The 14,685-nt window shown below is 37.3% G+C and overlaps 1 protein-coding gene across 7 annotated transcripts in view; it reads right to left on the bottom strand.

Moving 5' to 3' along the window:
• The window catches only part of LOC103467654 (synaptotagmin-2-like), a 71,620-nt gene that overhangs the window by 39,647 nt on the left and 17,288 nt on the right, over positions 1-14,685 (bottom strand). For 4 of the 7 annotated variants that reach the window (XM_017305740.1, XM_008414233.2, XM_008414236.2 and 1 more), the window contains one exon: positions 1,045-1,103. The exons of 1 other annotated variant lie outside the window; for it this stretch is intronic. The gene's annotated coding sequence lies outside the window, so the exon portion shown is untranslated. Of the gene's footprint in view, positions 1-1,044; positions 1,104-2,008; positions 2,122-14,685 lie in introns of all 7 variants that reach the window. 2 more of the 7 variants (XM_017305741.1, XM_017305742.1) reach the window with 1 other exon arrangement.

The following is a 14,685-nucleotide window of genomic DNA, read 5'->3' as shown; positions in this document are numbered from 1 at the left end:
GCTGTGTTAGGTCCAATTGGTCCAGCATGCTTCAGTGAGGAAAAGGATTATGTCTTCATGCAGAGTATGTAAGTATCATATTCCAACCACAACCTCCAATGTTGGGAATGTCTCTGAATAGATTTTGAGCTAACTAAAGTTAGTATTAATGAGGCTGGCAGAGGGCAGAGAGAGATGAATTAAATGAGTTTCAAAGCAGCAGCCCATAACTGCCCTTACAGGCACTGATGTTTTCCAGTAGGTTTTATTAGCTTTCTGTAGCTGCTGTGGTACTCACGCTTGCATCACTCATAAAAATGACTGGGATTAATCAACTGAGTGCAGGCGTGTGGGGGAAATGCTGAAGACTGGCGTATGAAGAGCAAATCTAACACTAAATCATGCTTGTTCACACTGGGCTGCTCCTTCATCCTCAGCACGCCTTTCCTGCTCTGTTCACACTGCAGCTGGCTGCCTCCTGCCTGGCACATGGAAAGCCTTTTTTTTTTTTAAGAACAGATGAGAAAACCCAGCACATGCTTCATCCTGACATCTAGTGGAACCTACAACATGTGACCAAACACCAAGCTCAAATCGATTTACATTCAGCTGATTTGTGACGTAAATATCGACTGTGCATGGGAAAACATGCGGTAAATCAGTGTGAAGTTTAAAAAAGCCTTCTATTGTATCTCAATTCTAAACAAAATTCAAGAAGATCTGCCTCACGAGTCAGTTGCTGCTTCAACTCTACTGCTCGTAAGAGTGTTATATTGTTGGACAGCTTCAGAAAGCATCCAGCCATGGACTGTCTGCCAACTGGGCCATGCCATTAGTGGACAGTAAGGGCACATATGGAGGCTGGATTTCTGCAGAGGATGAAGGTGTGTATCAATGTGCAGTGATCTGTCCCCAGGATAAAAAAAAAAAGGGCAGTCACAGCAATAGCTGTGACTCTTTCTTATGGGGTGAGTAATTTTCTATCCATTTCTTTTTTCTCTTATATTTGTAAATCTCAAATGGTATAGTCCAAACACAAGGGAGATCTACTTCTGGCATACTCACAGCCAAAATCTGTTGTCTTAGCTGGAAGTTATCACAGTGAGTGTTTTCAGTCCAAAGTCCTGGAAGAAAAAAAAATGAAGTGAAATTAGGAAATTTATTTCAAAGAAAAACACTTTGTAAGGCTTGGAACGAAGTACGGTTTACATAAATGGCGATTTCTTGTGACTGTTCCAAATACAGAATAACTGGTATGTATATTAAGATGGCACCTTACATAACCACTGAAACGCAAACAAACCTGACAGAAAAACATCTCCTGGTCACAAAGGGAACCTGATGTCTAAATCTGCTTAAATCCATAAAAGTGGGAGACATATAAAAGATTGCTGGCAGCTAATTTGTTGCACACTGGTGCCCACCAACAACTGAACTAATTCAATCTCATTATTGTAACAGCAGTCTAATGAACATTTGGAAAAACACAGAACATCAGTTTTAGTCACACAGTTGTAAAACAATAAAAATTATAATCTTTTTACAAAAGAATTATAAATGATTTTTAATAACCAAAACTATATTTTATAATGGCATCGCTTTGATGGTATTTGTATCATTTATAACAGATCTTATTTCATTTTGTATAATTTTAGCAGAATTAAATCCTTTCTCCTGCATGAAAAGCTTTTTAACAGAATATTTACTTAACTGGCTTATTTAACTAGCATTAACCAGGACCAGTACACTTTGACATTGATAATGTTTAAAGAAAATTAAGTCATCTGTCTGAATTGATCTTTGAACGTAAGCTGAGTATGCCCTTTGAAATAATTATGCAAGTTTTCATATTTCTATGCTGATCTTTCTGAATAGATCACTGAAGTAGCATGCTGGACCTTCATGAACATATCTGTACAGCCATGGCCAGACATACTGCCTGTATTTTTCTCAGAAAACTTTTTAAATTGATAAATTTTGCCAGTGTGCTTTTATGTAAACAAATTATTCCTTCCCCTGAACTACTTACAGGTTATTTTCCAAGGACTTCCCTGTGTTTAGCTGCATCCACACTAACATCAACACTCCAGCATCTGAATGATGCTCTGCTCTCAGGAGTGAAGGGAAACTAGAGATGACAGTCTGCAGCACAGAGAAAAGCAAAAGAAAAGTAGTTAAGGAAGCTTAAGTTGAATGCTTTAGTTCAAGCATGTAAAAATGAACCTAGTATATAGTATACGCTGCATTTGAACGACAGTAACACAGTTTTGCCTTCATGCATAGTGTTTCAGAACTGCTTAATATATTTTAATATTGGGTTTTTTCCATTGAGACTCAATTCACCTGCCCTCTGCCCCCCCTAGAGGTTTGGAATAAAATTACACACAAGTGGTCCTTACTTATTAATTACCGGTAGATTACTTCTCAAGTCAACTCATTATTGTTGATTTGATTAAGAACACAGGCAGGCAGATTTTAGTTTGTGAAAATGTTAACATTGTTATGTTTAGCTTCATAATTATGCTTTACTGTTGGTATAAACACCAATTAAGTAGGTTGAAATTTATGCTTGTAAGGTGAAAAAATCTATTTGTTGAGACAGAAAGAGATGGTTTCCTGCTTTGGGGCGGATCAGCTCTTGTCAAAATGAATCTCAAAATAATAAAATAATTATCTATGGTCTAACAACTACATTTAACATGTCTTTTTCTTTAAAGTGTCGAATCTCAAATTTGCTGACTAGAGGAGCAACAGACATTTGTGGTTCTTCAAATTGTATTTGCCGTCTCAGATCTTTAGAGACTTTGTGTCTATTTGAGGCACAATTTTCCCACTGTGCTTTATAAAATCAATCAATTTCATGACTCAGTAGACATAATTGAGTTATTGTAATTGTGTCATCAAAAACTTCCATTGGGGGAGATTTTCAAATTCATTTGTGCACTTCAGTGAAGAAAATGCCTGTCATCCAATTTAAATCCGCAAAGTTAGTGAGATTTTAGTTACGTATTTATTGTAATTCATATAATTTAACTTACTTATGTGTACACTGCAGCAAAATACAAAAAACTATGTTTTCATAACCAGTATAAGCAGGCTTTTATTGCCAAAAAACAGCTTGAGGTACTCTTAGACAACAAGATGGCTGATCACAAAGCAATATATATATATATATAACTTCATGGTACTAGGAGACAGGGGCCGTTTCTATCTGGCTTCACAGAGGAATACCTGCAGTCTTTGTAAAAACACAATGAAAATGTCAAAGTGAGATGTTTGCAGCTAGCTGAGCGGTACCAGTGACAGGAAGGCAAAAAACAGCTCTAACACTGCACCCTGAAAGAATCCAAGTGGCATTTCCTTAGGAAGAAGACTAAAAAATTCACAAAAACAAGGACGTTCAATTAAACAAAACAAGAAGGTCAATACATTGCCATGAAGCAGGATGACTTAACAGCACATGTACGAGTTACTCCACAAGAACAAATAAAATCTAGAATGATTGTAATTTTAGCAGCTGAAAGGAGCCACAGACTCTGATGTGCATCTTCTCAGATAGAATCACATTAAAGGAAATTGCCTCTTGGTGAACATAATTGCATCCTTCCAGACTTATTATTTATGGCCCTACGGGAGCAAACAATGCCGAGATGAAACAAGACAGAATTTTGCAATGACACATAGGCTCACATAAGTGAGGCAACCTGTCAATGGAGTCAAATAAAAGCAAAATACATGCAGCCTAATCTACATATCGGCAAATCTGTAAAACTTTTTACGTAATCTATGAATGGTGGAATGAATTTGACAAGACTAATTAGGAGAACTGAGAAAAGTGATGCAAGAAAGGGATTCATGTTGACCTTCTGGTTAGAGACGTCAGCGGTTAGGAAATGGGAACAGAATCTCAATGACTGTTCTCATAAACAACCTGCTGTCAGAGCAACAATGACAAACTCTGGAATCACTGGAACTGCGACAAAATCCCCTCAAAAAACCTAGATGAGAATCCAAGTTTACCTTCCCATGATGCGTAGTGAGAAGAACAATATAGCTCACTGTTGGAGAACTGCGGAAATAAATGGTATCTTTGCGTAACCAAGAGAGTATAACAGTAATTCAGTTAGGTTTACACAAACAACCGTAGGCGGTAATGACATATTAATATCAGGTCTTTAATTTGGCATTATCTTTTCACGGTGGAATGACTTCACAGCAAACAACTTCAAACTGAAAATCTGACTTCTGATGTTTGAATCTTTTGTGGCAAAATTTTCTAATCCACTAAGGATCAAAAATATACATACACGCTAAAATATCTACATACACGCCACATGGTGTTTTGTAACTTGTTCCTAAGTTACAGTGAAATAAATCACCTTTTTTATCCACCTTTAAGCCTCTGGAATAATTGTGACTGGACCTCTCTTATTGGTAATAGAGAGATCATTTGTCTTTCTCAGCACAGATACCAACTGCAGGTAAAACTGTTTGGATGGGGTTAAGGTTATCGCCCTTTCACAAGCTTGCTGTTTATCTATTAAGCTTTCTCTATGGAATAAAAACTCTTATTCTTCAGGGAAGCTAGACAAAACACTGGAGAGGTTTTCTGATGTCACATTTTCAGCCCGACTCTGCTCACTTGGAACCACAGTGAAGTCGGTTATAGGGTTAGAGAGGGAAGAAAAAGGGGGAAGGGTTTGATACCACGTAACTGCTACTACTGGAAAAGCATTAGAACGGAGCGTAGTTGAGCCACGCGGAGTAGATACCAGTGGGAAAAGGGCCATAAGTTCAGTTGAGCTTTAATAAATCTATTTTGGAGCAGCAACTTACTTCTTGGTCGATACCTTCTCACTCTATGCTGATATTAAACCGGCTTCTCTGTGGACAGAAACGCTCATGTTCAGCAGTTTTGGATTCCTAGCAGGCTTGACCCATGGTGGTTCATGTGTTGTTTCTGAACGTCGGAATCAATGTACTTTCCTCTGAGGGCGACAGCCTGGGTCAGATGTCTACAATTAGGGTTTCTATTGAACAACACTCATCAAACTGGTTCTGAAATAAGCTAACTGAATTGAATTCAAATAAATAACAGCGTATGCCAGGAAGCCAATTGTTTAAAAGAGTTTTGAAGCACTTAGTCTTTATTGTATATTCATTCCACACACAAAAAATTATGTCTTTAAAGGAACGTAATTATTATGATAGGTGAGTTAATATTAACTGCTAATAATGGGAATGGATCCTGCATTTATAATGCATTGACTCTGTGTTAGTGTTAGCTTTGTACAGTAACACTCTTAGAGTGGCTATGTTGTCTTAGCCACTCTAGGACCCTTTAAATGGACCCTACAATGTCTCTGCTTTTGAGCAAGTTCAGCAGTACATGTATGAATATTTAACTGGAGAAACTGATCAGATCTGATCTGTGATCCTTGACTGTTTTTCGACAGGTTTGAAAACACGTATGTTCATCATTTTGTCAGAAATGCTCTGGACTAAGTCCACATGTTTAAAGACTGCATCACAATTAAACCATGTTGTAGCAGTGGGGAGTTTTCATTTCAGCATTTATATTTAAAAATGACCCAACACAGTCCCTTAGATGTCTGTGCTGGTCGGTGTTTCTGCTGTCTCTGTCCATGGCTGTCAATTTGTTTCCCAGATGAAACAAACCCACAGCAGCAGTTCTGAAACAAAGCTTTGCTCTAATATCCCAAACTGATAAAAATACCCTGCAGCCCAGAAGAAGGAATCCTTTGATTAATATTTCTCTCTAAAAGTAACTGTTTAATTAAGAGTACCATGCAAGCCAAAGAACCGGAAAAGTCACACAGTACCACATCCACACAGTTTTTCCATTCTTTAAGAAAACCACTGTGCATCCTCTCTGACAGCGCTCAAATTGCAGAGCCCCTGAGAGTCCTGTGCTTGCTTCCTCTCCCTCTGTCTTAGTCTCCCATTCTTTCTCTTTCTCTCTGTCTCCAAGACACGTGGCTCTCCATGACTGTTGCTACCGGAGACTTTTGGGGGTTCTCTCAGCTGCCCAGGGTCTCTGGAGCGTGGCATATGAACACGGGAAGATGTGCATGTGTGAACGAAGAGCTCTCCACGCAGGAGGGGTCTGCCCCAAATTTAATCGCTCTATTGTGAGGATGGAGGGTTAGAGAGGGAAGAAAAGGGGAAGGGAAGGGAAGGAAGGAGGGAGGGAGAGAGGGAGCGGGGTGCCTGCTGAAATCCCACTGGCAGTGCTGCAATGCAGGGGTTTAACACTGAGCCAGAAGGTAGGCAAACACATTAAATAACTTGCCTTTGGATAATAGGCTCTTCTCACACAAGCATGTGTACGTGCAGACATACAAATGCTTGCATGCACAACACAGCAGCCCATGTTATCTGAGTTAACTGCATGACAAAAACACTTGAAGGCAGATCCCATGTTATAACACGTCTTACCAGCTGTTCTAAAAAGCATCTGCACGTCAGGACTCAGTTGATTTGGTAGTTTAATGTAAGAATATCAAAATAAAATAAAAAAAATAAAATTACCAACTTAATTCATGAGCAGTAAATATTGTGCTAATTATCCGTATTGAACCAAAGAAAGCAAGGCAGATGCAAGCCTTTAAAATTGTGACGCTTTTTAGGGGTCAAATAGACTCAAAACATTGTAACAGCAGCTGCGCAGGGGGGCCCAAACTAAACTTTTGTCAGGTGGCTCAAGAGTTCTGGCAGTGCCTCTGCTACCAGATACAGTATACAAACCCAGAGACTGAAATACATTTTTTCTAAAATGTGAAGCGAGTGTGTCTTTGTTGCTCAGTCATATTGAATGGGGCGTGTCTGTGAACAGCAAATTTTGCCAGAAATAATCAGTTGGATCCAGATTTGTGCATTGATATTCTAACTTTCTGGATCATTCTAGCACATGGATGTGTTTTGATAGATTTAGCTGTGGCTGGATTTTAAGGTCATTGTTGCTCTCTTGTTCCAAAGTCTTTTGCAGGTTTTTTTATTCATCCTTTTTCCCCATCATGTATATTTCCATCACTATTGATGTTTTTTTTTATTCTGTCACCTTTGTGGTTGTTTTTTTCTGTTTTATTTGTTTTGCCTGTTTTACAAAACGTACAAATGTAATAAGCTACTGCTCTGCCTAGATATTGTGTACTATAAATTGAGTTCCTATATTGGTGTTTGTTTGCATTTATTGTGCAAGTGCCAAAAGCTGACAATAAGATTGAATTAAATCACCGCTCTGTCCAGTTCTGAAAAGAATTCACACAGGGTAATACTGCCAACATTATATGTGTGTGTTCAAGTTCATGAGTGGTTTTAGTTTTCCTCTAAATATCACATTTTGAATTTCTAAACTCGGTTGGCTCCATTGGATTTTATTTAGTGTTTTACAGTAAACTGGGTTAAACGCTACAACACTGACATTTTTTTTAAAGAGAACATCTTCATTCTTTTTTCTTCCACTTCACAATTATTACTTTTTCTCAGTGTATTTCATAAAATCCCATTAATTTAGATTGAACATTATCAATATAAATTGCAAAAGTGCAGCAACCTTAACAAAGTTGGACTAAATTTTTTAAAAGAAGGTCACTTCAGCCAATCCACTCTCTCAGCGTACGAAGGTTGAAGAAGGTAGGCGATGGGAGGTTCCTTAAGACAAAATGCTGACTGTGTCTTTTACATTTAGCAGAAATAATTACGTTGACTTCTGACAGAAACCAGAAGCAAGGATATAAGGGAGAATTGATATTGTTGCTCATCAAATATTCCAGGGTATTATGTTAATTAAAATATTATGTTTAAAAATGCCAGAATATACAGGTGGTGATTCTTATCCAAGCTGACTCACGGAAAGCTGTTCTCTTGATGCAGGGAAACCCTCTGCTGTCCTCTGTGCTGACCTGGTGTATCCTTTGTCAGTTTATATGTTTATAAAAAAGCCCCTTTAACAGTTTCAGAGGCTCTAAATGGCCCCCAGACTCTTCTGCCAGTTGGGTTAATGGGACATTTTTAGCTAGGAGGAGATTATACTGACAGGGTTCAAAAGCAGTTTAACTGGCGTTGCAACAAAATATATCTATAATTCTTCCATTTATAAGATATTTTGATAATTTTATACTATGCAACACAGAGCATTTTTGTAACCAGCCTTCAAAGTGTCTTGCTTACAAAATTCAGCTATACAGATTCAATGAAATGTGTTTAAAGGCTCTTGTATATACATGCTTTTTTAATTTTGAGATTTTGAGGTTAATTGCTGTTTTCACTCATTCTAAAGCATCCATTAACTGTTTGGCTCAAGTGCCTAAATATTTCAATATGTGCTTTATAACATAGTTTAAGTAGTTACTCATTTACTCCCAACTGAGTACATAATGTTCGACAAAGTGTTTTAAATGTGATGTGATGGTTAAATCTGGTCGCATTATATACAAAAACAGAAACTTTGACATGCCAAATAATGGTGCGATACATTCTGGGTTATAAGAGGCGTCTCCCACCCGGGTCCTTGAGAGTTGCAGTCCTGTAGGTTTGAGATATAACCCTGCTCTAAAAAAGCTGAATCAAATGAATGGCTTGTTTCCATAGTTACCAGGCCTTCGCCAAACTTGATGTTGTGCTGAAGAGCTAATGCAATAAACAAGTGCAATAAAAAACTTGAAATGCTTTGGTGTTACAAAGATTTGGTGGCTTAAAGATGCCATGAGAGCTTGATGTAACCAAGTTTAGGTGAATAGTTTTATTCGCGTAGCAATTTCCTGACATAAGAATATCAACATACACACGTTCTACTTGGATGGTATGCTTTCCTGTCATTTCCATTTTGGAGAGTAGCTAAGTGAAATGGCCGTCTATGTTACAGTTGTAGTCCAACAATTATATATTTTTCTGTCTGAGTGCAGATGCAATAAATGAAATGTTAAGTGGGGCTTTACCACTCTCCAAAAATCAGAAGGCGTCGTTTTCTTTCATAATTCATAAAACATTCAGATAATAAGGTTATGAATACAAATAAAGCTGTTAAAGGTCAATATGTTGTTCTCAAATGTCCATAATGTCACACAATAAAAACAAAAAATTACTGAGGAAAACATTCAATATTTTATTTAAAATTTTGCATAGAAAACCTGACATCTGATTTTTTTTTTTCCCCAGAAATGTAGCCCTAACTAGAGATTACATTCATTAAACCTTGTGAAAATCACATTTAATTTAGCAGAACAGGATACATCTCATAAATCTCTTAAATTTAAAATGGCTGCAACAAATAAATTTTAGCTTCTTGCCCGGCAGCAGTTACAAACTAATTGTTCAATCAGATGTGTGACGCAGCACAAAATACCCAAAAGGAAAAAAATCTGTTTGTTTTTATTCAGAAGGTTTCCATTTCATTTAAATTGTCAAACCTTTTACACGAGCAGTAATCTCACTTCACTTTTTTGGAACAACAGCTATTTTTCAAAAATGTACTGTCAATAAATCCTGGTGCACAGTGCCTCCTTTCCTCTGGCAACCAGCTTCACTGGGAGACAGGAGCTGTGTTTATGTGCCAAAATAAGGCAATTTGTCACCGGGTCCCAAAGAAACGGGCAACAGTAGGATCGAAACGGCACACAGTTCCAGATTAATTACTTCCATTTTTACCTGCCTGATGGATGAAACATAAAGCTACAAACCCCGCCACACCGAGAAAAATGATTAAGGAAACCACAAATTGTGTCAGTTTAGTCTTTGCTCCTTACATACATCGCCGTTGTTTAGCATAATTTGCTGGCAGATCAACTTGAACACTGTGCATGTAGTACGTTATGGTAAATAATAAGCCAACTGTGAGCAAAGAGGGAAATCTTTGGAAGCAGAAAAGTAGAAAAGGGAGCAGCACACAAAAGCATCCAGAACTCGGTGTCCCTGCATTGCACGACTGCTGAAAAACAGTGTGACACGTGAAAAACAACAAACTCCCCAGGGACCAACGAACTCCAATAAATGTCAAATAGATTTTAGTAATGTGCTCTGCAAACAGCTACTGCTATTGGACAGTGCTTTTCAGCATAAGAAATCATATTACCTTCTAAGGTCCATCCATAGCTGAAGGAATATTTTATTCCCACACTGTCCACTCAGTGCTACATCTCCTTCAAGACACATTTTTGAGTTGCTGGTTTGTTAGTCTGAAAGGCCAGTACAAAACGACAACAGGCCTGTTATGAAACTGCAAAAGTTCCAGACGAAAAACTCGTAGGACAAGATGTTCTCTTTTGCTCCTTGTTATGCAGTCAAAGTTATTGTAGGACAAACAGCAGACGAGTGGACGCTCATGGGGATCCTTCACCTTCACATCAGCAGTGAGCCACCATTATCAGTCAGGCCCAAATCTTGGAAACCACTGTGCTATTAGTCAAACACAGATTGAGAGTGACAGCTCACCCCTGGTGATGATCTTCCTGTACTACATAAAACTTGACTTTAAAAGAACACTGTTTTCCCAAAATATATAGCGCATGTATAACTATTTTAGCAGGGTGACATACATGTTTAGGTGGACTTAATATTTTTTAAGATCTCTTTTTGCTGCAATTACATCTGCAAGTATTTGGAGTACAACTACTAGCTTTGCACATCCAGAGACTAAAACGTTCACCCATTCTTCTTTACTGAAAACCTCGAGCTCAGTGAATTAGACGGAGATCGTATGTGAACAGCTTTAAGGTCCTACCAGTGTCATTTCTGGCTAAAACATCCCCAAAACAAAAGGCTGCCACCGCCACGTTCCAACATAGAAATAGTGTTTTACCTGTCATATGCTGTGCTTTCCAACTAGCAAATAATTTTGAACCCATATATGAAAATTACATTTGACCAGAGCATATTTGTGCACATCTTTTCTGTTCAAGACTGGCAAATACGTAGTATGCTGCATTTTCCCGATTCTTAGGTGCAATGCTAAATAAATAAAACAATGCATTTTTTATCTTCCATTTCACACAAAGTCTGCATATTCTGAAGGCTTGTCAAATAAAAACGTAATATTGGAGTCTGTGATTGTAATGTGATACAGTATGTTTTGCAAAGGTCAACACTTTTACAAGTTACTGTGTAATTTGTTGCATGTTTACAATAGGTTTTCCATTCTTGCATGCTGTGCTTACAAGAAACAAGATTTAGTGAGCTTTAGTGGGCTTACTGTAAGTTGTTGCTTCCCACCTGGATGATTTCTCATTTAAAGTCTTTATTTTCCAGCTCGTCTAAGAGTAAAATAGATTCACACAGCTTTAGCACCACCTTGCTCTACGCTGAAAGACTATCCATTGTGTAAAATACAGTTCTGTTACTCACATTTTCAAACTATAGTCTTCCACAACACAGCTAAATTCTTTAAAAAAAAAAAAAGTCTCCTGATAAGTGATGGGAAGATTTGACCTAATAACACTGCAATATTTAACTGAGATCATCTGTAAAGTAGACAGACAACCATATTTCAATTAAAGGCTCATTAAAAACTAAATTAGGCACTGACCGCTGAAAGGAACTTGCAGAGGGAAGAGAACAGACAGGTAGACATGAGGTTTCAAAACATCTATCTCTAATTAAAATATGAACTTCGGATTTTGTTTCAAAGGTTTATTTAATTTCATGTCAACAAGAAATTGCCTCCAGACTACAAAAGCTCCTTCATAATGCTGCAATTTGTTTTTTGTCTTACCTTATTCCTAATTCTGAGCTGTTAAGAGGTTTCCTTAGCAAAATATCTCCTTGGGTTGTGCAATTAATCGTTTATTATTTTTGTATAAAATTTTGTTTTTCAGCATATATTCAGCTGCTTGGAGATTCTGATGTTTTGTCTTGCGATACAAAAAATAAATACATGAAATCAGTGATTTGCTAAAGTATTCATGTCTCTTGATTGGTTTTACATTTTGTCACATTAATGTAACAAAATAAAGTGAATTGTTTTAGGGTCTTAGATGATATACCTACACATAGTAGCAAATTATTGTTCAAAGGGAAGTAAACAATGCACAGTTTTTTTTCATCAATCCAAAAGTGTGTGATGTGGGTTTGTGTTCAGTCCCTTGAGTCAACCCTTTGTACAACCATCTTTACTCCAATTACAGACACAAGCCTTTTGGGATAAGTCTCTACCAGCTCTGCTAAAAAATACAATGTTTGCTCATAGTTTTGCTCATTTTCAGTGAAATTGCATGGAAAGTTTAAGCAATTTCTCATAATTTAGAGAAAAGTTGTCACATAACAAAATGTGAAGAAGTTCGAGGAGTATGAATGTTTTTGAAATGCACTTTATCTAATATCAATATAATTGCATTTATAATTTTAAATCTCCAAAGCTCTCAAGAATTTGTAAATATCTGATGTTAATTAAATCCTAAGAGAGTGCACTCAACTGAGAAGTGATCAATTATTCACAACTGTCTTCATAAGTTGCACATAAACTATCCATCCTTGACCCAGTCCTTTCAATATGGAACTCAGTCGCGCTTTTGTTTTAAAAATATAACCCCGACAGAATGTTACACACGAAGATAAGAGGATGCAGGGAAGCCCCTGCAGCCGGCCAGCCAGAGAGCCAGCTAGTAGTCTTTTATCATCTGGCCTCACATAGCCCTGTAATCTGAGAATGGCATTCACAATCAATGCTGGGAGGGAAAGAGAAGACAAGACCAATCGATGCCTGTTAGAAACACTACGGTAATTGTGCACTTATCAGTTCAAAGCAGAAACCGCAATGAGTCTGAGTTGGTTGACCAAAAGATAAAACTTAGGTTGCTTATTTTTCTATTAGAATTGTAACTGCTTCAGTTTATCTGCTCTATAGAAACTAAATAGAAATATATTTTCAGACTGGTTATTGTGCAGCTGTTTCCCCAGACCTCATTTTGCACAACGTTATGGAGCATTCAGTTTAATAGAGGACTATCCAATTAGCATATTATGGGTCGAGTAAGGGAATTCTAGAAGAAAAACAGAAGAACTGTTATGTGCAGGACCCAAATTGACCGTTCTTATGGGAGGATATTTTGCTTCTACAGCAACAATAAAACGGGCAAATGTGTGCTAGCGGTTGCTAATTAGACACAAAGTGTTGCTGAGGCAGATGGAGGAGTTATTTGTTTTCTGGGTGTTTGATCATAAACAAGCACATTTAACTAGTTAAACCTTCATACAATGCAAGTGGCAGATATAAAAGTAACAATATCCCCGGGATAACAATTTAATTCATTCAATGGGTAACATATCTTCCATAGAGTCTAAAACACAGTCGGTGTGTCTTGTCTTCATCCAGGTTGAGCAACTTATTCAACTGTACTTTTCAGATGTTTTATTCTGGACTAAAAAGAAGCATTTTATTTGGGTATTAGTATTTTCAGTTGAATTATCAGAATATTACATTAAATGACTTATTTGTTATGCTTATTTACAATGGCAATGGTGGCTGTAGTGGTTCTTGTGAAGAGGAGCTCTCTCATTTTACGGAATCCCTCTGCTGTCTGTGGATCTGACAATGTGCATCCCCTGTCAGTTTATATGTTTTTATGATGCCCCGTAACAATTTCAGAGGTTGAAAATGACCTCTGGCCGCTTCTGCCAATCCGGTGAAGTTCAAAGGCAGTTTAACTTTCATGTAACCCACCATTTTACCAGATTTGGGACCAAGTAGTGACAGGTTTTCTGTCTGTCAGTCTTTTATTCACATGCTGTTCTTATCATTGGATATTAGCATCTGAGAGAACAGTCTATAAAGTGCTGATTATGGTAAAAAAATTCTTTCTGGATGAGAATATTCAGTACAAAAAAATACCACTATATCATGGTATTTACACAAGTCACAAAAACATGTTTTAAACTGCTGCACATAATGTTGGTAACATTATATTAAGTATATATAACATATTTATCTATAAAATGTAGTTGCCACTAGTTTTACTTTCATATGTGCTGATGAAAAAACAGAGTACAAATACCCTGCAAATTTAGCAGCATTCTTCAATTGTTAAAAATATTAAAGCTTGGATGATTGACTGGCATTAACTAGTTAATAAGACAGGCTACTTGCTTGTCCTTGTTTTAAGCAAAAAAAAAACGTGTCTTTTTTTTTGGCAGCTGACCAGCAGTGCACAGGTCTGCCACAAGGTTTAGGAATATGTTGAAAAATGTTGTCACTTATGCACCTCAGCTCACACATATCGTTAGAGCAGCATTGCTGCAGAAGCAATGCAACAGCAGCTCAAATATTGCAGTGATTTCACACCTATGGGTTGTGGGATGGTTAAAGTTGAAAGTAAAACTTATAACTTCACTTTCTGACTAACTCGGCTAATAATGTGGTTGCTTGTTATTTTATAGACTGTTTGGCAACACGGATCGCTGACAGTAACAATACTTTACAGTTGGAAACAGACATATTAAATGCTATGTATTCTGAATGTAAACAATAAACACTGATGAGTGTCTGCATTACACCCAGACCAAAGCTCTAACATAAACTGTTAAGCAGACTGTGACCGCAAACATGGACACTTGTCCAGTATAATTGGTTTCTTGTTAAATATTGCTCTGACTGAACCAGGCATGCTTAGGAGAATAGCTATGTTCTTGTAATAAATGTCCAACGTATAATGATCAACACATACATGTCATACTTTAATGGTATATTGTCGAGTA

Source organism: Poecilia reticulata, linkage group LG7 (genome assembly GCF_000633615.1).
Source record: "Poecilia reticulata strain Guanapo linkage group LG7, Guppy_female_1.0+MT, whole genome shotgun sequence".
In the NCBI taxonomy this organism is placed as follows: Eukaryota; Metazoa; Chordata; class Actinopteri; order Cyprinodontiformes; family Poeciliidae; genus Poecilia; species Poecilia reticulata.
This window is presented reverse-complemented; position numbering and strand designations above follow the sequence as displayed.